Consider the following 20,628-nt stretch of genomic DNA (forward strand, 5'->3'; position numbering starts at 1 on the left):
TTTTTTTTGCTCTTTGGAGGCATTAGGAAAGAAAACTAAGGTCATCAGCTTGCCATATTGGCCAAGATATGTTTAATTCTAAGTTAGTTTGCACAGTATCTGACGAGAGGTGGGGGGAAATACCAACTCTGTGTCTGGGGATCAAAAGTCTGGGTCTGGTTCATGTTAAAAAAGTAAGTCATAGATGTCTGACCCATATTTTATGGATCTCTATCACCTAACAAATATTTTTTTAAAATCTCCTCCTGTTTTCATAATTCTTGGTGAAAGAATTATATGATCAGGCAGAGAAATAAACATGAGAACTATGCTGTGCATTTCATTGAAAAAATATTTATACTTCTGAAATCTTGATAGCAGAACATTCATTTAAATCATATTTGACATTACTAAAATATCTTCATGTTCATCTTTTTAACTGCTCTCCCAATCTCCCCTTTACATTAAGGGAGCTTTGTAATGAGCCTTCTGGCAAATATAGGAGAAAGGGAATTCTAAGTCCCTTTCCCGTCTGCCACATCTTCGAGCTTCCAACTTGACATTTTACCTGAATTCATACCCAGATGCAGCTGAATTGGGAGAGGAGGGCCCCTAGGTTTGGGTGTCTCAGTCCTCCTAAGGCACAGAGTATTCCCTGGGGACACCTCTTTCCAAGGACTCAAGAGCCTGGAAACATTGCTATCAGTGTTTCTGCCAGCACCCACCTGATAACCGCATGGGACGCTCTCTGGAACCCACACACAGAGGAAGGATGTTTATCTCCCCCACTCCCCCCTCCTCCCCCATCCTGCAAAGCAAGACCCTGCTGCCCCTGTCCCACTGGGCATCTCCAGGGACAATGGATTCAACTGTCCTACTCAATTCTCCCATGCCTTTCTGGATTAAAAATTTCATAATTCCATTATTTCTAGTTGGAATTTTTTCCTCTCCAACAGGAAAACAAAGTACTTTTTTCCCAGTCTGCTCTGTTTACCTGAATCTCTCTCTTTCTCAGCCTATTTATAACCCCCATTGTTCCCCAAAGAACCCATGGGAGCTGACTACTTTACCATGAATGCATCTTTTTGTCCTTGTCTAACCATTCAAATCAGGTAATGTCCTGTTTTTAATTCAGTGATTGGGCAAATCTGAAACCCAGTGTGTCTTTGTCATTCAATAAAAAATTGTTACAATGAATGTAACCCCCATTCCCCTCCTCCCAGCATGTGAAAGAGACGAGAGCAGGTTTGGTCCATTAGATCCATTCAAGTCCAAAAATATGTGAGTAGCCTCCTAAACCACAGAGAAAGGAATTCTTAGCTCTTTCTTGGTTTTTCTACTCTGATTCATGGATGTTCAGAAATTTCCCAATCACTGTCTAAAGGAACTGGAAGTTGTTCACAGAACACAATTTTCTCCTGCTGCTACTCCTAGTTCAGCCCCCGGCAAAAGTCCCCCTTTCGATGTTTTCAAGATTAGACAATACGGAAATATTTTAAAAGCTGTGGCACGATAGGTAATAAATACATAATAATTTAAAGCATACTTCTTATTAACCATCTGTTCATATTAATTTAAAGGTTGAATTGACCTAGCATATCCTCAGAGAAATGGCACTTAGGCATATCATTATTTTGTTGCTTGGTAGTAGCGAAGAGGGTTGTGGAAAACTTTTTCCTCCTTCAACTCTGCGTGAAAATCATTCCTTACCTGGAGACAACATCTTTGGCCAACTTTAATCAGAACAATCATCCTCCAAAATTTCAATTATTGGCCTTCGCATAATACAAGGAACTAATACAACCTAAAGCTCATACCATAGTATCCACTGACACAGCAGGTTTGGGGTAGACCAATAGTATTGGAACTTCTGACGGCGCATGAGGCTGTGGGTGCCAAAAGTCATGTAAATACAGAGTTCCAGTTAATTTATTTTTAAGCTCATCTTCTCCGCCTAATCCAGACTCCAATTTAGATCATAGAAATCTCTTCCTTCCTCTTCTGGCAGAAGCAAAGTCAACACAGTTTCCCTCCCAACTATAAAACAGACAGGGAAACCAATATATTTTTGAAGACCACATTCAGTGACAGTCAAGTTTAACGATAATGCTTTATCACAACCATTGATTATAAATAGCGCTATAATTCAAGCATTCACCTTCCTTCCATTGTTTGACCTCGAAATGTTAAGTATAAATATGCAATGCTCCGCCCAGACAATGAGATTTCAGGAAGCCAAACTGCTTTATGATCAAACTAAAACCTATTTAATAAAAAGCCTTTAATAGAGCTGTGGTTTAAAGCCAGTCAAAAGCAATGACATATGACAAATGTTCTATCTCATACGTGCATGTTATAATCAAATCATAAGGATAATTCAACCCACTCTTCTTGCATTCAACATTTATATGTTGAAAATCCATATTGAGACTCAGAGCTGAGGAAGAATCGACCCATAAAAATGAAAGTGGGAAAGAGAGAGCGATAGAAGTATCACCTTCCTTTAGTTGGAAAGAAAGCAATACGAACCCTTATTTACACTGTGTACATACACACAAATACACACACACACACACACACACACACACGCCACCCACAGCTAAATATATACACTTCTTAGTTTCTCTGGGAGCTCATTTTAAATGAAATCTTTAGAAAGATGTATTAAAAAATCTATCCATCAGAGAAAACTCTGAACCCTCCATTTTTAATGGTTAAAAGATGTGAATTTCTAAAGTCAGCTGTGAGTACTTGTGAGGCTTCATGTCAGTATTGAAGAGGAACATTTATTAAGTCACTGTCATATCATAAACGAAATTAGGATCCTGATGATTTGAACTCACTTAAATGATCACTTAAACCAAAAAGCCAGAGGCTGGACAAGACAGTGATTCCAAATTCCTGACAGATATTAAGCAGAATTCAGATACAGAATTGGAATATCTGTAAATTCTCTGGAATTCCCCAAATCATAAACTATTCTTAAAATAGTTTTAATAACTCTTTATAGTCTTTACTCATTAACGGGGATAACTTTTTTAAAATTTTTAACTAATAAGAAATATTAACTTTATCAGTATTTACAGAGAACTGTAACATATGGAAAATACTGAAACATTAGAAACACACCAGCAAGTTTTATTTGGTAGTATTTAAATAACATTCAGCTCTCCTAGCAAAGTTAACAGCACTATACGGAATCAAAGTCTAAATTGCCAATTTACCTATTTTGCTTCCAAAACTCATTATTTCTTGGACTACCACTCATAGGATTTGTATAAAGTACATGGTGTGTATAAATTTATTAGTATTTATTTTATGTGCAAGAATGAATCACCAATAACAGCAGACAGGCCCATGAATAGATCCTTACAATGGCCTCAGCTACAAGCAAGGCTGGCTGACAGATTAAGACACTTCTTCCCTCTGTGCCCCTAACCAAGTTCCTGGAGATTCAGCCTTAACCTCGGAACCCACATGTTAATGTTTCCTGCTCATGCTTTCAGTTTGTGTCAGTGAATTCCTTCTGATCATTAATGGCTCTATGTTGATCATTAAGCTTTAGTTTTCACAGGAGAATTATACTTTTTTTTTTCCTCTTTCCCAATTTTTTAACAGGTTTTCGTGGAGACTTAGAAAAACATAAATTCTTGGAAAATGTTGGGATGGAATTCCCACATGAACACATCAGGTTTAATGAGAGAAATAGAGCAGTGAAATAATACAAAGTTCCATAATAACATTTAGCTGTATTCTCAAGTATTACCCAGCAAAAATATGAGGAACATGAAAAATGGTTCTTCAGCCGTCTTTTCTCTTAAACCCTCACCACCAGCCTTCTGCCTCTTAGCAACCTCAACCCCATACAGACACTAGCTCCCTTTCCTAACACCAAACCCACTAAGGAATTTGTTTGGTGCCAGCTCATCGCCAATCACAAACCTGAGTTTGCCAAGACTGCTCCTAGAACAGGGTGTTAAACTCCACGGTGGACTCCAGGCCCAGAGAACACCTGAGGAGCACCTGGAATTCGGGGCTCATGCAGTCCCTCACCTCTGCTTTCAACCACAGCAGCTCCACACGGGTCGGTTTAACAGAACTGACGTTCACCAAGAAGAATCTTGCAAGTGTTTAAAGGAACAGTTCTGCTACTAAAAAGACACAGAAAAGAGTGGACAACTGCTGACTCGGATTGTCCTGTAAGGCCTTGGGGACCCTTAGTGGGGGAGATCTCTGAGAGGCTGAAGTCAGTTTCAGGCCAGGGCTTAAAAATCTATTGTAGGATGGGGAGTTCCCGTCGTGGCGCAGTCGTTAACGACTCCAACTAGGAACCATGAGGTTGCGGGTTCGGTTCCTGTACTTGCTCAGTGGGTTAACGATCCGGCGTTGCCGTGAGCTGTGGTGTAGGTCGCAGATGCGGCTCGGATCCCACATTGCTGTGGCTCTAGCTTAGGCCGGTGGCTACACCTCCGATTCGACCCCTAGCCCGGAACCTCCATATCCCCGTGGGAGCGGCCCAAGAAATAGCAAAAAAAAAACACACACACACACACACACACACACACAAAAAATCCCTTGTAGGATGGGACCACAGAAGAGGAGTGTCTGGGGCGCCGCAAGCTGGCCAGGGTGATCTCCCTTCTGCTCAACCTCGGTGGTAAACATGGAAGGACTCAGCCTTCGGAAGCCCAACCACGTAGTAAACCGCACCTTCCTGGTTTTTCTGGCCATGCATACCCCATCTGAATCACTCCAGAAGACCAAAGACAAAGCCAGAAAGGGAAAGACCTGTAAACTCTGAGTTGCTTTCTATTTCCAAGTCTTTTTCCCTCAAAGTGATTATCATGTGATATTGCAAACGCTCCAAGGAGACTGCAGAGTGGGCTGTACTTCTTCCCCGCCCTCCTCCCCACTCCTTTTCTTATTCTCCTCCTTCTTTCTGCTGTTACTACAACTTATTCTGCATCTGCTTCTTTTTTCTAAAGAACAGAATCATTTCATCTTCTGTTTATAACTTTTGATTTCTCCCTACTGCGTTACAGAACAAGCTTCCTAAACTTGTCATCCAGGATGCAGTCCACTTGGCCAAGCAACCAGTTTATACCCCCTCCCTTCTCCTCGGCCCCACACCCTCAAAGCTCCAGGCCTGCTATACTCGTCACAGAACACAACCGTACTTTTTCTGCCCCTTGTTTTGTTCACACCGAGCCCTCAGAATGCATGTCCCTCCAAACAACATCTCTACCTGCTGAGACCGAACTTGCTCTCAAGGCTCTGTTCACACGCTTGAGCTGCCAGTATTCCTCAGATCATTGTCGATTCCCCTGAAAGGGGAAGGATCCATCACAGCACACAACACTCTGCTTTATATGTAATACATTTTTAACAAATATAGGGAAGGAATTAAACTAAATCCCCCACTCCCAAAACACACATAATGCTCTTTACGTAGTAGGCTTGGAAAATAGGTTATTGACTAGCTAACCAAATAGAAGATGAAGGAACAACCCAGAATATTTACGCCTTTGGTCTCAGTTTCATGGCATGCATTTTCTCAAACAAAATGTAAAGAAACAAAAAGATCCTGGATTTTATTCAATTGAAAAATATTTCCAGGATTTTTTTTCATAATTTCACATATGCTCATTTTATACAATTTTCAAATCTTATGTTCAGCAATGTCGGAACAAATCTTAGCAAAAACCTAACAGCTCCACCACCCAGGATAGCAAATTCATAGGGCACATGAGCAACAAAAAGGCAGAATGGGGAACACTAAGTGCATCACTCTGACTGCACACTCGTGTTACTCACCTCCCATCCCGCCTCAATGACTTGGAATGTTGGATCTCCATGGCAGCAAGGGAATGGAAGACTGACACATAGAAATAGATCAGGCTGCTGAAATATATGCACTGAATAATTCAAAACAAAAACTGTCTTGTTGGATAAACTGCCACTTTGATGATAAAGAAGGATACAGTGGACTAGTGTTCATTTGTGCCTCAATTTCCTCTTCTGTAAAATAACTACCTGTCCTGACAGTTAGATGACCTATCTTGTAAACTCTGTAAAAACAGGGATCATGTCCTGTTTACAGTCCTTACTGCAGCGCCTGGACATGATAGGTATTCAACAGACTTCTAGGGATTCGAAAAACATGTGGAGGAGGAGCTGAGGTGGGGATGGCCAAGGCAGGAGCAGCCAGTGGTGGGACGGGAGAGGGTGGGGCTGCATGCTGCTGGCAAACAGGGCTGGGTGGGGGGATGGCTTCCAGAGTCAGTTTGGGGCACTGGCTGAGGAGTATGGACAGCATTCGCCCCCAAATTCTTCCCTATGGGCCTGCCATCCGACCTACCATCATTTCATTAGAAAAGAGGGTAACGCAACTCTGAGGCCAGCCAGGCTGACCTCCTTCAACAGATGTGGCACGAGAGTCCACAGGGACCGCCTGAGTTATTCATTAGAGGAGTTAGTTCAGGGCAACTCCAAGTCCTTCGGGGCAAGTCCTAAACCCAGCTCAATGCCTTTTGGCTTCCAGCGTTACCTAAACCATGCAGGAGTCTCCCCTTGGATTAGAACAGCCTTAGAACAATCTTCTAGAAGGGACTTGAGAGGAACCCCAGCCTTTCATTGCAGCACTGCTAGACACCAATTCCAGTGATTCCATGCAATGAGCCAGGTATCAGGAACATCTACCTGTTCTCACTTGCCTCAGCCCCTACCAGCAGCTCCCAGCTCTCTGACTAAGGTGATCTCACTGGAAGCCTGGCTCTAGAAACATGGCAGCTAATAGGTGCACAGTGCTTGCTAGGGACCAAGCGTCGATCTCAGTGCCTCGACATGTATGAATCCATTTGATGCTCACGGCAACCTATAAAGTAATTAGATTCTATTACTATCCCCATTTTGCAACTAAGGAAACCGAGGTGCAGAGAAATTAAATAACTTGCTCAAGGCCACAGAGTGAGTTTATGATAGAACCAGGGTGCAGATTTAGGCAGTGAGACTCCAGAGCACATGCCCTGAACTATCGCACTGTCCTTAGGCCTGTCTGTTATCTACTTCTGGATAAAAACCACCCCAAACCTAAAACGATACAAACAGGTTTTGCTGCCCATTCTGTGTGTGAGAAATTTAAGCCGAAAAGAGATAGCTCATCTCTCTTCCATGACATCTGGGGCTTCAGCTGGGATGGCTCAAGTGACTTCACAGATATAAGTCTGATGCCTCGATTTTCCCTCACCGAGTCTCTGCATGAGGCTAGTGCAGGCTTTCCCACAGCATGGTGGTCTCATGGTTCCAAAAGGAAGCATTCCAATGAGCAAGTGCTTATTATGCTTCTATTTGCATTAGACTCATGAACTGGTAAAATTAATGTATAGGAGCCAAGCCCGGAGTCTACAGGGGAGAGGAGAAAATAAAGGGTGAACACCAGGAGTCAGGGTTCATCTGGGACCACCAGCGGAACTCCTTGTTCTACTGGACACGTGGGACACCAAAGTAGGATGAGAACAGCAGATTTGGGGAAAGCTTTCTGTTTCTTTGCCCCGTAATGCCTTTTACAATGAACACACTCCCTATAGGAAGAAGGAGCTTACAGCCAGCGCATATTACATTACAAAGGGTGGGGACAAGGCTTTCTAGCCTCATAGACAGTTATCATTTTTTGGACACAAAGGACGTCAATTGATTCACAATGTGAATTTGTTTTTATTTCATTTGAAAAGACTCGAGATAAATAAATTATTCAGGATGCTGAATAGGATAATGGAAAGTTTTCTTGAAAACAATAAATTTTCAAGGGAATTTAAGATGTCCTATATCAGCTGTGACTGTTAAAGTTAATAAAAAATAAAGTAGAACAATAACAACAACAAAAAAAAAACCCTGTGTCTTTAGCAAGTGTGCCACTAATAAAGCAGTGTAACACTAAACACATAAGTTAATACCAGGATGTTAAGATATCATTTTAAAAAATGAGCAGGTCAATAATTTTCTGAAATACTAGGTGAGAAGTTTGAAAAAATTACCAAAGTATCCTTCCTTTGCTCAGAAAACGAGAGAACCACCTGGAAATTTTAGTCCTGTGAATATAATCCTACTCCTATTCCCAAATGGTACCACATGAGTCATTTGTTTCGCCACTGCTTTAATTACTTATTTTTAAGTCTCACTGACTGAGAGAAAATTTTCTAAGTTTTAATTCTAAAAGCAGTTTTTGGCCCAATTTCTCACCTAAAACCAATCAAAGTTAATCATGCTGTAGCAGAAAATTCAATTATATGTTTAGTTCTTGTCATACATGGACATTTTTACACTACTAGAAGCATCATTTCAGCAATAAACTATGAATATATATATATATATATATCTACCTATACTGAGTATGTATGAATATAAACTAGCATTTACTCTGCTCTGAAGGGTAACTGAAGTTGTAGAAAGTAATGAGAGGCAAAGCTGCAAACCAGCACACAGAACGATCTGCTGCATTTAGAACTCATTTGCCCTCATACAATCATGCGGAGTTAAAAGTACACACCCATCAAAATACAGAGCAGCTGAGTTTAACCGTTTATCCTCAGTCAGCTAATTAGAAAGAAGTCCTTGGTGATGTCATTATGTCATGTTTGGGACACAATACATCAGAGGGATCAGACAAAACATGGCAGCCAGAGTTTCCAGGACTGACGAGAGATGTGATGGTTATTTTTCAGAAAGCATTCCCAGATCAGAGCAGAGAAACTCGAGTCATTTTCAACCACTAACTCTTCTAATGGGAGAGCCTGCTGCCAGCAAGTTCATAAAAGATTGTAATTCGCCAAGAGTTCCCTTAAAATCTGAGTTATCTGTGGTGATTTAACACTCTCAAAATACAAAAGAAATGTACAATTTTGTAAGAGCCTTGGACTCTGTACTTCTAGAAAAAGAGATACATCTAGGTTCATGCTGCCAATTTTCTAGAGTTCAAGGAAGTGCAGCCAAATCTACATGCAGAATGAAGGAATTTTTAAGTGTTCTATAGTGTTCTTACTTGTTCTCATCTAGACAGAGCATTGTGGAAAGCTCTAAACCCACTGGAGAGATTTAATTTATACCCGCTGGAAAATGTAATGACCCCTATTCCACTAGAGCCATCTGCAATTTACAAAGTGCTCTGGCAGCATGATCCCATCTGATCCACACATCTTTGCTTGAAGGGTAACTGAAGATGTAGAAAGTAATGAGAGGCAAATCTGCAAACCAGCACACAGAACCATCTGCTGCATTTGGGTCAAGGTTTTCTCATTGATACAGAAGGTCTCAACTAGATCTCTCAAGCCCTTTCTGAGTCTATGATTCTAATGATAATAGCTACAACCCCGAAATTTTCTTTGGGTTATGACAGCTAGAACCCAGCTCCTTATCCCAGCCAGAAATAACTGCTATCGAGATGTTTTCCTTCTCAGGAAAAGCTATAGAGAAGAGTGCTTCACAAAAGGAAAGAGGGTGAACATTTAGAACTGCCAACCCTTCTAGGTGCCTTACACATGATATTTCACTCAACTGAACCCTCACGACCATCCTATTATTCTTATATTAAAGAGGAGGAAAAGCAGGTGCCAAGAAACTGACTAGTTGGCACAAGGTCACAAAAGCTAATCTTGGTAGAGCTGGGATTCAAGCTATTTGCTTTCCAAGGCTTTGTTCTCTTTCCATGGACTTATTTTTGGCAACAGACAAGCTAAAGATCAGGGATACAGACAAAATGAAACACTAGCCCCCAAATAATAGAAAAAAAATACTGCAAAAGGTGGACTTCTCAGGTGATGAGCAGTCACAGGATTGAAAGAGTATAGATTTTATGGTGCCATGTTCTCAAAGTGTCCAATGGAAATGCTGTGACAGGGGAAAAGCTTTGCTCTGGGAGGCAAGAGACCAGGGTTCTGGTCCTGATTATCTTAATGTTCAAGGAAATACAGTTTTAAATGCCATGCTTTAAATAAACAGTAATTAGGGAGTTCCCGTCGTGGCGCAGTGGTTAACAAATCCGACGAGGAACCATGAGGTGGCATGTTCGATCCCTGCCCTTGCTCAGTGGGTTAAGGATCCGGCGTTGCCGTGAGCTGTGGTGTAGGTAGCAGATGTGGCTTGGATCCCGCATTGCTGTGGCTGTGGTGTAGGCCGGCGGCTATAGCTCTGATTAGACCCTTAGCCTGGGAACCTCCATATGCCGCGAGAGCGGCCCAAGAAATGGCAAAAGGACAAATAAATAAATACATAAATAAATAGTAATTATGACCATGGGCTAGAAAATCACAACAGCAATTCTTATGTTGTGGCAGGCACTGGCTGGAGCACTTTATCTGGCATTGCCTCATTTTCATCCTTACAATAACCCTAAAAAGGGAACATATGATTATCTCCATTTTACAGATGAGAAACAAAGCATATAAAGGTGACATAGCCTTCCCAAGGCTGCACAGTAAGTGTAGTGTAGAGCTGGAATGCAAAACCAAGGAACCTGAGTCCATCCAGTACCCAAGTTCTTACCCATCATGCACTGAATGCAAGGTTCATATATATCCATATACATGTAGTAATGCAAATCTAAAAAGCAGACTGGGGAGAAAGACTTCACTGAAATGCGAGATGCTCCACCAAGAGGAAGTCCTACATAGTGTCATTATTGTGTTATCAGCTTGCCAGAGGTTATACCTGAGTATAGTAAATATAAATATAAATTCCCTCTGCCAGAGGTTATACTTGAGTATCTAAACATTTTGTCAGAACACCTGGTATAATCACATAAAACTGTATCTAACAAAAACCCAACAACAGTGGCTTAACTGAATCAAGGCCTATTTTTCTCACGTAACAAGCAGTCTGAGGCCGCAAAGCTGCCGCACTGACTTGGGGACCTGTCCAGGGGCTCCTCTTGCTTCCCCCCAGGCTGCTGCCCTTAAGAGTGTTGCTTTCATCCTCTTGCTTGAAAGATGGATGCTGTACTTCCCTATGCCACCAACTAGGCAACAACTAGCCACACGTTGCTAATTTCCATTTAATTCCAATTAAACTCCAATTAATTTAAATGTCCACTTAAGTTAAATCAAAGATTCAGTTCCTCAGCTACACTAGCCACATTTCAAGGGCTCAATAGTCACATGAAGGGAGTGGCTACGATACTGGCCAGTGCAAATATAGCATATTTCTATCATCCGAGGACGTTTTATTACACAGCAATGCTCTCAACATCACATCTGCAAACTTGGCAGGAAGATGGGGAATGGGAGAAAAATACTGAGTGTCAACGGAGACTATGCCCTTTTAACAAAAAAACCACAGCTTCCACAGAGGCCTAATCCCACAGAATTTTGCTTTCGTTTCATTGGTCAGAATTATACCATTTGACCACTCCTAGATCCAAAGGACTTTTGTCAAGCAGACCTATTACTGCCCCAAACGAAAATGGGAGCTGCAGGTAAGGAGGAGGAAAGAATACACAATGAGCTAAATAAGTAGCTATCTTTGCCCCCTCAACATCATGTGTGAGTTGTGCTTTAATTTAGGCCAGGTTTACCAAAACAGAATGGAAAAGCCAGGCAGTGAACATCTGTCATTGCACAGATGTGGGGCTCTGGGCAGGCAAAGGCAGTAAGTCAGGTGATAGCTGCCCCTGTAGTTCCTCTCAGGAATGAGCAAGCACTGAGCAGGAAAAACAATGTGTCCGGGCTTGTCCAGAAAGAAAAGGGCTCTAACCCTTGAGCCCTTAAGCCTTCACCAGTCGGCATTTTTTTCACGCAGACAGACTACACTGGGCAAAGGGTGTGGTCACACTGGAGGGAGAGGGGGCCAGCCTGCCGTCCGTCCCACAGACTTAGCTAACGTGGGCAGTGGCCGACTTCTCTGAGGTACACTTGGCCTGAGGTGGCCTCTGCAGGGCACTTCCTCACAGGCTTTCTTAAGGAAATGAGCATTTTTGCTGGGCTCAGGCGGCACAAGACCTGGGAGGATGTATACAATGCATCTAACAGCAGGAAGGGTAGCTGCAGATAGTTTTCGGGCTCCCAGCTAGCAAAGCCCTAAACTTGTGTAGTGAATTCAAGTTGTAGCAGCATAAAAAAGTGGGGTAACAACATCTGGCACGAATGGAGTGTCTTGAGATAACAGTGAACAAGAGGTGAGGGCCGGCTTAAGAGAATGAAGATAAACTTTGCTTCAACATTTTGTCTCTGGCCAGTCTACATTTTTAGCTTACATCTTTCTCTTGTCATCAGCCCTTTGCCTAACGCCAATTTTTGACAAATGCTTATTTTTTGCTGTTGCTAGAACAAAAGGATGACTTAGTGTGAAATGCATCAGGAGACAAGGGAAATGACTTGTTTGCCCCTAGGCAATTTTCCACAAGGAGAAGCAGTGATGACAGCTATTTCAGCTCCAACAGATAAAAACCCATCCCCCAAAAAACATTTGGAGGCTAAAACACTGAACTGACACGGTGCACCAGTGCTCAGGTTGACGGCTATTTTGAAATAAAGTGTTGGCAACGAGAAGTTTAAGAAAACATTTGGAAAACAAAATCTATTGCTATCTAAGGCTTTTAGCAAATAAATATCCAGCCCTGAAACTGTGACTCAGCGTGAGACGAAGGGTGAGGAGAGGAAAGGGAAGGAATTCTCTCTGGTACATGCTGTAAACCTCTGAAATGTGGAGCGCGTGAAACCCTTAGCTACTCTAAGAAAGAGGGAGGAGCCCCCTTGCAGATTACTTAGACCCACGGCCAGGGTTGTATTTGTTAAACGAGGAAGAGTTTGATTCCTTTATCCAGGGGTATTAGTTCCCCGGGACTGTCATAACAAACGCAATATACTCGAGGGCTTAAACAACCGAAATGCGTTGTCTTGAAGGACTGGAGGCGAGAAGTCCCAAACCAAGGAAGCTGCAGAGTTGGTTCTTTCCGAAAGCTGTGAGGGAGAATCTGCTCCACGCATCTCTCCTGGTTTCTGGTGGTTCACCCAAAAGCTTGGTGTTCCTTGGCTTGTGTCAGCAAAACTCCAGGCTTCACATTACACTGTCCCTGTGTCTCTGTGTCCAGATTTTTTCTTTTTTATAACGACACAGACATATTGGATTTGGGGCCATGCTCCTGGCCTCAACTTAATCAAATGCAATTTCCAAATAAAATCACATGTATCGGGACCAGGGATTAGGATTTCAACATCTTTTGAGGGGATGCAATTCAATCCACACAGCAGGTAACCCGGGTCAAAGAATTCCTTCACTTTCCTACTTTGTCATGATGGACCAGGCTATGTAAAAGTAAACTTGATGGTATCATTGTTCCTTGGGAATTACTGACATAGAAAAAACAACCCCTCCCATTTTCCAGATGTTTGCAAGCTACAGTCCTTTTCTTTATGTTTGCAAGCTACAGTCCTTTTCTTTATAAAGTTCAAAACCTACTGTTCCAATCTAGGACTTAGTATGAGATATCTTCAATAGTTTTCTCTACCTCCTCACCTTCCAACCCACTTAAGAGAGTCAAGACTCTGAATTTGGAACCTACTCCTGTTTTAAAGTTTAGTGCCTCCCTTAATCCAATTCAAAAATTGTTTGGGTTTTTGGTTTTTTTTTTTCTTAGAGTCACACCTGCAGCATATGGAAATTCAAGGCTAGGGGTCGAATCGGAGCTACAGCTGCTGGCCTATGCCACAGCCATAGTAACGCCAGATCGGAGCCGAGTCTGTGACCTACACCACAGCTCGTGGCAACACCAGATCCTTAACCCACTGAGCGAGGCCAGGGATGGAACCTGCATCCTCAAGGATACTAATCAGGTTCATTTCCGCTGAGCCACAATGGGAACTCCAGAAGGTTTGGGTTTAATTCACTTCAACCAACCTTTGCAGATAAATTTCTCTGTGTCAGGCCTCGTACTCGGGATTTGAGAACAAATTCCGTGATTTTCCTACTTGGGTGCTCCTGAAAAGAGAGTCCAGCATGGCTGTCCTTCCTGACCTAATCATTCTCAGTTCTCACAAGGGTAAGGGTGAGCTGGGGAGTCTGCTTTTAAACAAGCTGCCACATTTTTAGAGAAGCAATAAGAAAATTTAGTGAATTTATGTTGAGGGCCCAGAAATTCCATAAGCCTAATCCCAACTCCATGTTGATGTTCTTTTCCTCCTCCTGCTACTTAGGGTCTGTTCCCCAGGGTTCCAGTTCACAGAATGGAACCGCCTTCACTTTACCTCATCCTCTTCATTTCCCAGCCTTCCCACCCCCAAAATAAATGAAGAAATAAAAGTATTCAAAATCACTTTCAGTTGAAAAAACCAAGAGACCATGGATCAAGTGAATATGATAGAGGCGGTTTTAATTTTTCCTAATAACCTCCCAAAAAGTAGCACTTACAGACTCTGTTGAATACTACTGTTACCCATCATTATTCTCTTTTCGAAGCTAAATTATTTCAATTCCTTTAAACTTTTCTCCCTGGGCCTATTGTATAACCTTCTGATTGTGTTATACTTTGTGCTTTCCTGGACCTTGTCTGAGTTCTTTTAAAATTTCAGAGTAAAAAACTAGATGCTGTAATCAAGTCAGTGCTGAACCTCTGTGAAAGATACTGAAAAGAATGAAAAAACACTGTTGGAACCTAAGACATGTGTGGGCAGGGGCAGGGAGGGGTGACTGGATGTGGGATAAGCATAGTATAGGATTGTAAATGCTTTAAAAAAAAATGTGTGGCATAAACGCCAAAGAGCACTGGTGCGATAACTGGACAGGACAGTCCCCCGCCCCGGCCCCCAACATCCGAATGTGATGTAAAGGCACAGGCAGCGCTGCGGCTGACAATTTCTCTGTTAGCAATGGCCTTGTGTCAGCAAGGTTTGGGCAGCTACCAGGAGGGTGTCAGCAGCATGACAAGTTAGCTCACGGGTCTCTCCCGACAACGTAATCCCATTTACTCTGTGACAGCGATTTGGCCGCTAGACTCGCGGGGAGATGTGTCCGCCTTGCGGAGGGCCTTCTAACAAGCCATTTAGAAACGAGTGGCAGTGGACGGAGCAGCATCGACACTGCCCCTCTGCAAACTCCTTTGGCCTTGAGACACCGTCACAGGCTTAAAGTATGTTCAACTTGACAAAAGTTCTGAACGGCCTCCTACGTGCTGCTTTCTAGGAGGTTCACTACTTCTCAGGCTCCCCTTTCGTTGTGCACCCGAGACTCACGAAGACCCTTCTCCTTTACAGTCAGGAGGATAAACAAGGTGTCCTCCTTCCGACTCAGTGTCTCCGTGGCTCCTGATGTATCTCCTCCCTCATCTACTTCCCAAGCTCAAGGTCGTGAGTCTAATTTCCTCCTCTCCTCAATACGAAGTCTTCATGGTAAGAATGTCATCCTCTAGTCTATACCCTTTACTTAAGATGTCTCTCTTCTTCATACTTCTCCTCCCCACCCTCCCCCCCAACACTCCCCACCTATTTTACACACACACACACACCTTTCCCTCTTCAAAAAACCATTTAGTTCCTGCTTCGCATCCCAGACAAACAAAATCAATCTTGCGTATTTTGCAATCCATTCAAATCTCCTCTCTTGAGCATCCAGGACTTACCTGTCCTTGTAATCTAGACAAGGGACTAGATTACCCAAGCACAGGCACATGCCTCCTTTCAGGCTCTCAAATTCACAGGCCTGGGTGAAAAGAAAGGACATGTAATCTTGGGTAATAACAGAAAATGCACGGAAATCCCCAGGCATCACAGGGAGCAGAAACTAAAAATAATCAAGTAGATCAACAAACAAAGGATTTACTGGGAGAACAAAGGTTATGGGAGAGCCTCCACTTGTTTTTCGTGATACAAAAAATTCTATTAACTCTTTTAACTTTTCATTCCAAGACCTTCCCGTATTACTCCATATTTGATGAAGATGAAACGCAACAGGGTCGCATGTCATGTCATTTACGATAATGTCGCATTATGGTTGGCTGGGAAACAAGGCCAGGCTCACAAATTTGCCTGCTATAAATTCCCAACACCTGTTTATGATGCATCTTTACTGAAAAAAACAGCTCCAATAACATTACATAGTGTGGCTCATGAATGCTATTAACCATTTCTATTTCAATTACAAATTTAAAAGGTTTTTAACTTTACAGACAATCCATAGGCTTATGAATTGAAAGCCACTGAAATAAATCATCCTTGGTAATGAAAAGCAAAAAGGGGGCATGATACAATTTCTATTTGTCAAGGTACAATGATGTCACCATCCATTTATCCTCTGCACTTACAGGCGGAAGCTGTTCAACACATCTCTCCTCAGCCAAATACATCTGGTGCCTTAATGGAGGCCACGGCACAGGTTTCTGATTAGTTCACATATCACTCACCAATTAGAACAGAAGGTAAAATTTGTTTTTTCCTATCCTGAGCAATTCATTTGAACAGTAACCTTTAATGTAATGAATAATAGCAAGACCTTAAAAATGTTATCATTTTTAGATGATCTGAGTAGTTTGTAGATTAAACAGATTTGCTTCTGGAGATGCTATCTGCATCACAATCATTGTTTTAATTTAGTGGTTCTTTTAACAAATAATTCAGTTAATCATTAAAAAAGATCAAATATGGGGTAAGGAGCTGATGGGTCAAGCTTTCCCTTAAAGACAACATGTACCTATTTACAGGGTTGCCAAGAACTGTTGGAGAGACGGTTGCCTGCTCGGGGGGGGCCACTACAGACAGAACTACAGCCTTCAATCCAGAGAACAACCCTCATGCCCTGGCACTGGCTGCATCTGCCAGGGGAATGGGGCACGGGGTGTCACACAGACTACTGACATCTTCTACTTAGGGAGTATTAGGTATACAACAAGCTTAGAAAAAGCTGTCTTAATTCTGCCCTTCTGGCTGCCCACAGGCTGGGAAATACCAGGCATCACTAATTCCTCACCCAAGACTCAGTGCTAGTCGAGTGTAAATGGAACATGCTGAAGAGCTGCGCTGCTGTAAATCCTGGTAGGTGGTAGAGAACACCATCTCTCAGCGCCCCCAGGAGGTCAGTTCCGGTCAGGAGAATGTCTTGAGAAGTTCTTGGGATAAAAGCGGAGTCTACAAACACGAAGGGGCGTTACTCCAGATATTAGAAGGGGCAAATAGAGTACGGACTGTAAGAGGGAGAAGGAGAGGCTTCAAAAGGAAAAGGGAAACATTAGAAAAGAGATAAAGGAGCATTATGGCCCATCCTTCCTTTTCCGCAATGTTACCCCTCCTGTAAACACCTTCCATTCATCAGTGAAATCTACAAAAATCACAACATTCTTTGTATAGTTGGTTGCTTGCAAAAAAAATGAAGGTTGCTTGCAAAAAAATTAAAACAGTTAAGTGATTCGATTCTGCTTCAAAGTCAAAAGCACATCAAGTGAGGTTACAGGTGACAGAAAAACCCCAGGTGTGAGACTCTGATTTCTTCCAACCATGAAAACTGGGGTCTGAAGAAAATCTTAGAATGCAGAGGTTCTATTTTTTTTTTTTTAATGGTGGTAAAATCCGCATAACATAAAATTCACCATTTTAACCATTTTAAAGTGTACAATTCAGTGCCATTTAGTACACTCACAGCATTGGACAACCATTATCACTATCTAGATTGAGAATATTTTCATCAATGAAAAAGGAAGCCCTGCATGCTTTAAGCAGCCACTCCCATCTCTCCTCCCCCCACCTCTTCCACTTTCCACCCAGCAACCACTAACTTGATCTCTGTTTCTCGGGTTTGCTGAGACCCTGTCCTTATCCACTGGGCCACACGACCCATTACCCTGGTGAAACGTGCAAAAGGCCTAGGGTGCTCACAGCAGCCCCCTGCTGAATCATGGGGATTAAGAGCCAGAGGTGGACAACAAAAAACAGCAGGGTATTGAGAGGGAAGGGGCTCTCCTGGTAGCTCTACTTGTAAAACTACATTTTCAGTGCCTGAGTCTCTGAGCAAGATACACGTTAAAGATTGTGATGGAGGTGAAACTTGAAAGCTTAGGTTATAGAACAGGATGAAAAGATTCCAATGGATCCAGCTTCGTGGCCCATGGGTTGAAGAAATGGAAGCGGTCATCAATGAACAGGAACACACGGGGAAAGATTTTTGAGGAGAGAGAGAACCTCCAGGTTGTGGAACATGATTCATGAAAGGGAGAGCTTTTAACAAAAAAACACAATTTTTTAAAATTTTTGAAGCATTATTTTGTTCTCCATACAGTTTCTCTTAAAAACCTGAAACCACTGCACTCCTGGCTGCAGGAGGTACAGACTCTGTGCTGTTACTGGGGAGCAGGGAGCAAGGGCAACAGGCACTTAGTGGTCAACCAACTAAACAGAAGAAAGTTAGAAGGACTAAAACCAGGAGTTTGGACGCTTCATAATTTGCACCCCTCCTAGAGTTCTTTAAATAAGTAAATGAATAAAAAATAAGTAAATAAATAAATAAATAAGTCTCTATTTCCCTGGTTCATGAATGGCTTTTGGGGTAGTCAACCCCAGCTGTACCACTATTCCGGGTACTGAAAGCAGTTACTCTCTGTAAGCGTGTGTACAAAGTTGAAACATAAACAGCTGTCTCATCCTTGACCAGGTGAAAACTCTTCTATTTTGCAAGGAATCTGGTCCCCTTATTTTTCCCGCCTCCACTTTAAACGCACTGCAGTCTTAGAACACAGGCTTTCGACTTCTCTAGGAGATGACAACTCTCATTCGCACATCGCAGACAATTCCCTGCCCACTCTTCTTTGACCCCTTCACCTTGTTGCAGGGTGAGCTCGGTTGGCTTTTCCCCTCTGTTCCACCTGCTCTCTTCCTTACTCACTTCAAGGTGCAGCTCTCAGCCATCCGTGGCTTCATCTGGGCCCCAAAATCTAATATTTGAATTTTAAAGCATGGTTCTCAACTCCTAATTTTAGCTCATATTCCTATGGGTAGCGGCGGTTCCTCATGCGGAACTGCTCTTTAGGTCAGAAGATCTAGGTTGAAGTCCTGCCTCTGCCCATCACTGTGTGACCTGGGATAAACCCTGTAGCTTCTCTTTGAAGAACAGCGTTGACAACACTTGCCCACTCAGTTACAAGCATCCAACGAGACCATGAGTAAAGCAGACTGTAAAGCACACATGAAAATATAGTTTAAATGTTAGTTATTTTAAGACTCACAGACTCTGAAAACAAACTGACGGCTACCAAAGGGGACAGGCTGGGTGGGAGAAGGGATGGACTCGGGTTTGGGACTGGCATGTGCACACTGAGGTACATGGGATGACTGGCCAAGGGGACCTGCACAGGGAACTCGACCCAATGTTCTGTGATCAGCTATGTGGCCAAAGAATCTGCAAGAGAATGGATGGGTGTACGTGTATAACTGAATCACGTTGTGGTACAGCGGAAATGATCACGACATTGTAAATCAGCTCGACTTCAATGAAACTTTAAAAACGGGAAAGAAAAAACATCTTAGCATTAAACCACCATGCCCAAGAGCAACCAGAGAAAGCAAAAAAAAAGTCAGGTGTCTCCCAATTAAATTGTGATTTCCTTACCAATCATCATCATCACCAATTAAAATTTCAAAATAAAATTATATCTCCTTCTAAACTAATGTTTATTTATCAAAATTGTTATTTATCAAAATATTTATTTTTTTCCTTTCTCCTCTTACCATAAATAAACATTTAAATGCTAACTTGAGTTGGGTGAATGCCCGTTAATTCACTGTAGGCAATTTTTTAGGTTCCTGTGTCTTTTTTTCTTTTGTCTTTTTGCCATTTCTTGGGCCACTCCCGTGGCATATGGAGGTTCCCAGGCTAGGGGTCAAATTGGAGCTGTAGCCACCGGCCTACACTGGAGCCACAGCAACGCCAGATCCAAGCCTCATCTGCAACCTACACCACAGCTCACGGCAACGCCAGATCCTTAACCCTCTGAGCGAGGTCAGGGATCGAACCCGCAACCTCATGGTTCCTAGTCGGATTCGTTAACCACTGCGCCACGATGGGAACTCCTAGGTTCCTGTGTCTTATTAACCTTATGCTAAGAAGCGAATTCTGTCTTATCTGTAACACTATATGCAGAAGAAAATGCACCCAGTATGGAATTTGTGAATTTAGATAGTCATTAGGATGAATATATCCATTATGGGGTTAAAACAGGCTCAAGGGTGCAAAACAACTAAGAGTTGTTTGGAACCAAGAGTGAAAAGAATATTACAAAAAAAGGTACTTATATTGCTAAAGAGAACAAACTTTTTGAGCCTTCTGGAAGTGCCTTTTATATACAATTTATATGCTAATTATAAATCACTTGAATATATTAGATAAGCAGGCTCCCTAAGGACCTAGAGTTTGGTATAATTTGTCCTTGAAAAAACAGAGAGAAGAAATATTGTAAAAGCCCATGTCTCTGCAATGGCCTCCAGAACCTCCCCAGGCTGCCGCCACATGCCCCACAATTTTCTTCCTTGTTCTATCAGCTCCCGCCACGATGGCTGCCTCGCTGGTCCTTGATGAGACCCCCCAATCTCTCCACCTAGAGAGCTCTGCTGTGGGGCTCCCTCCCTCGAGTCTGCTGGCCAGTCCCTCCTCGGGCAGGCTACTCTGACCACACTCGCTGGATGCGCA

At 42.6% G+C, this 20,628-nt stretch overlaps 1 long non-coding RNA gene across 2 annotated transcripts in view; it reads right to left on the bottom strand.

Moving 5' to 3' along the window:
• LOC102165006 overlaps positions 1 to 19,777 on the bottom strand; it is a 320,646-nt gene extending 300,869 nt beyond the window's left edge. For both annotated transcript variants that reach the window (XR_002340479.1, XR_002340477.1), the window contains exon 1: positions 15,581 to 19,777. This is a non-coding gene — a long non-coding RNA (uncharacterized LOC102165006). The remainder of the gene's footprint in view (positions 1 to 15,580) is intronic.

This window comes from Sus scrofa, chromosome 18, assembly GCF_000003025.6.
Source record: "Sus scrofa isolate TJ Tabasco breed Duroc chromosome 18, Sscrofa11.1, whole genome shotgun sequence".
NCBI lineage: Eukaryota > Metazoa > Chordata > Mammalia > Artiodactyla > Suidae > Sus > Sus scrofa.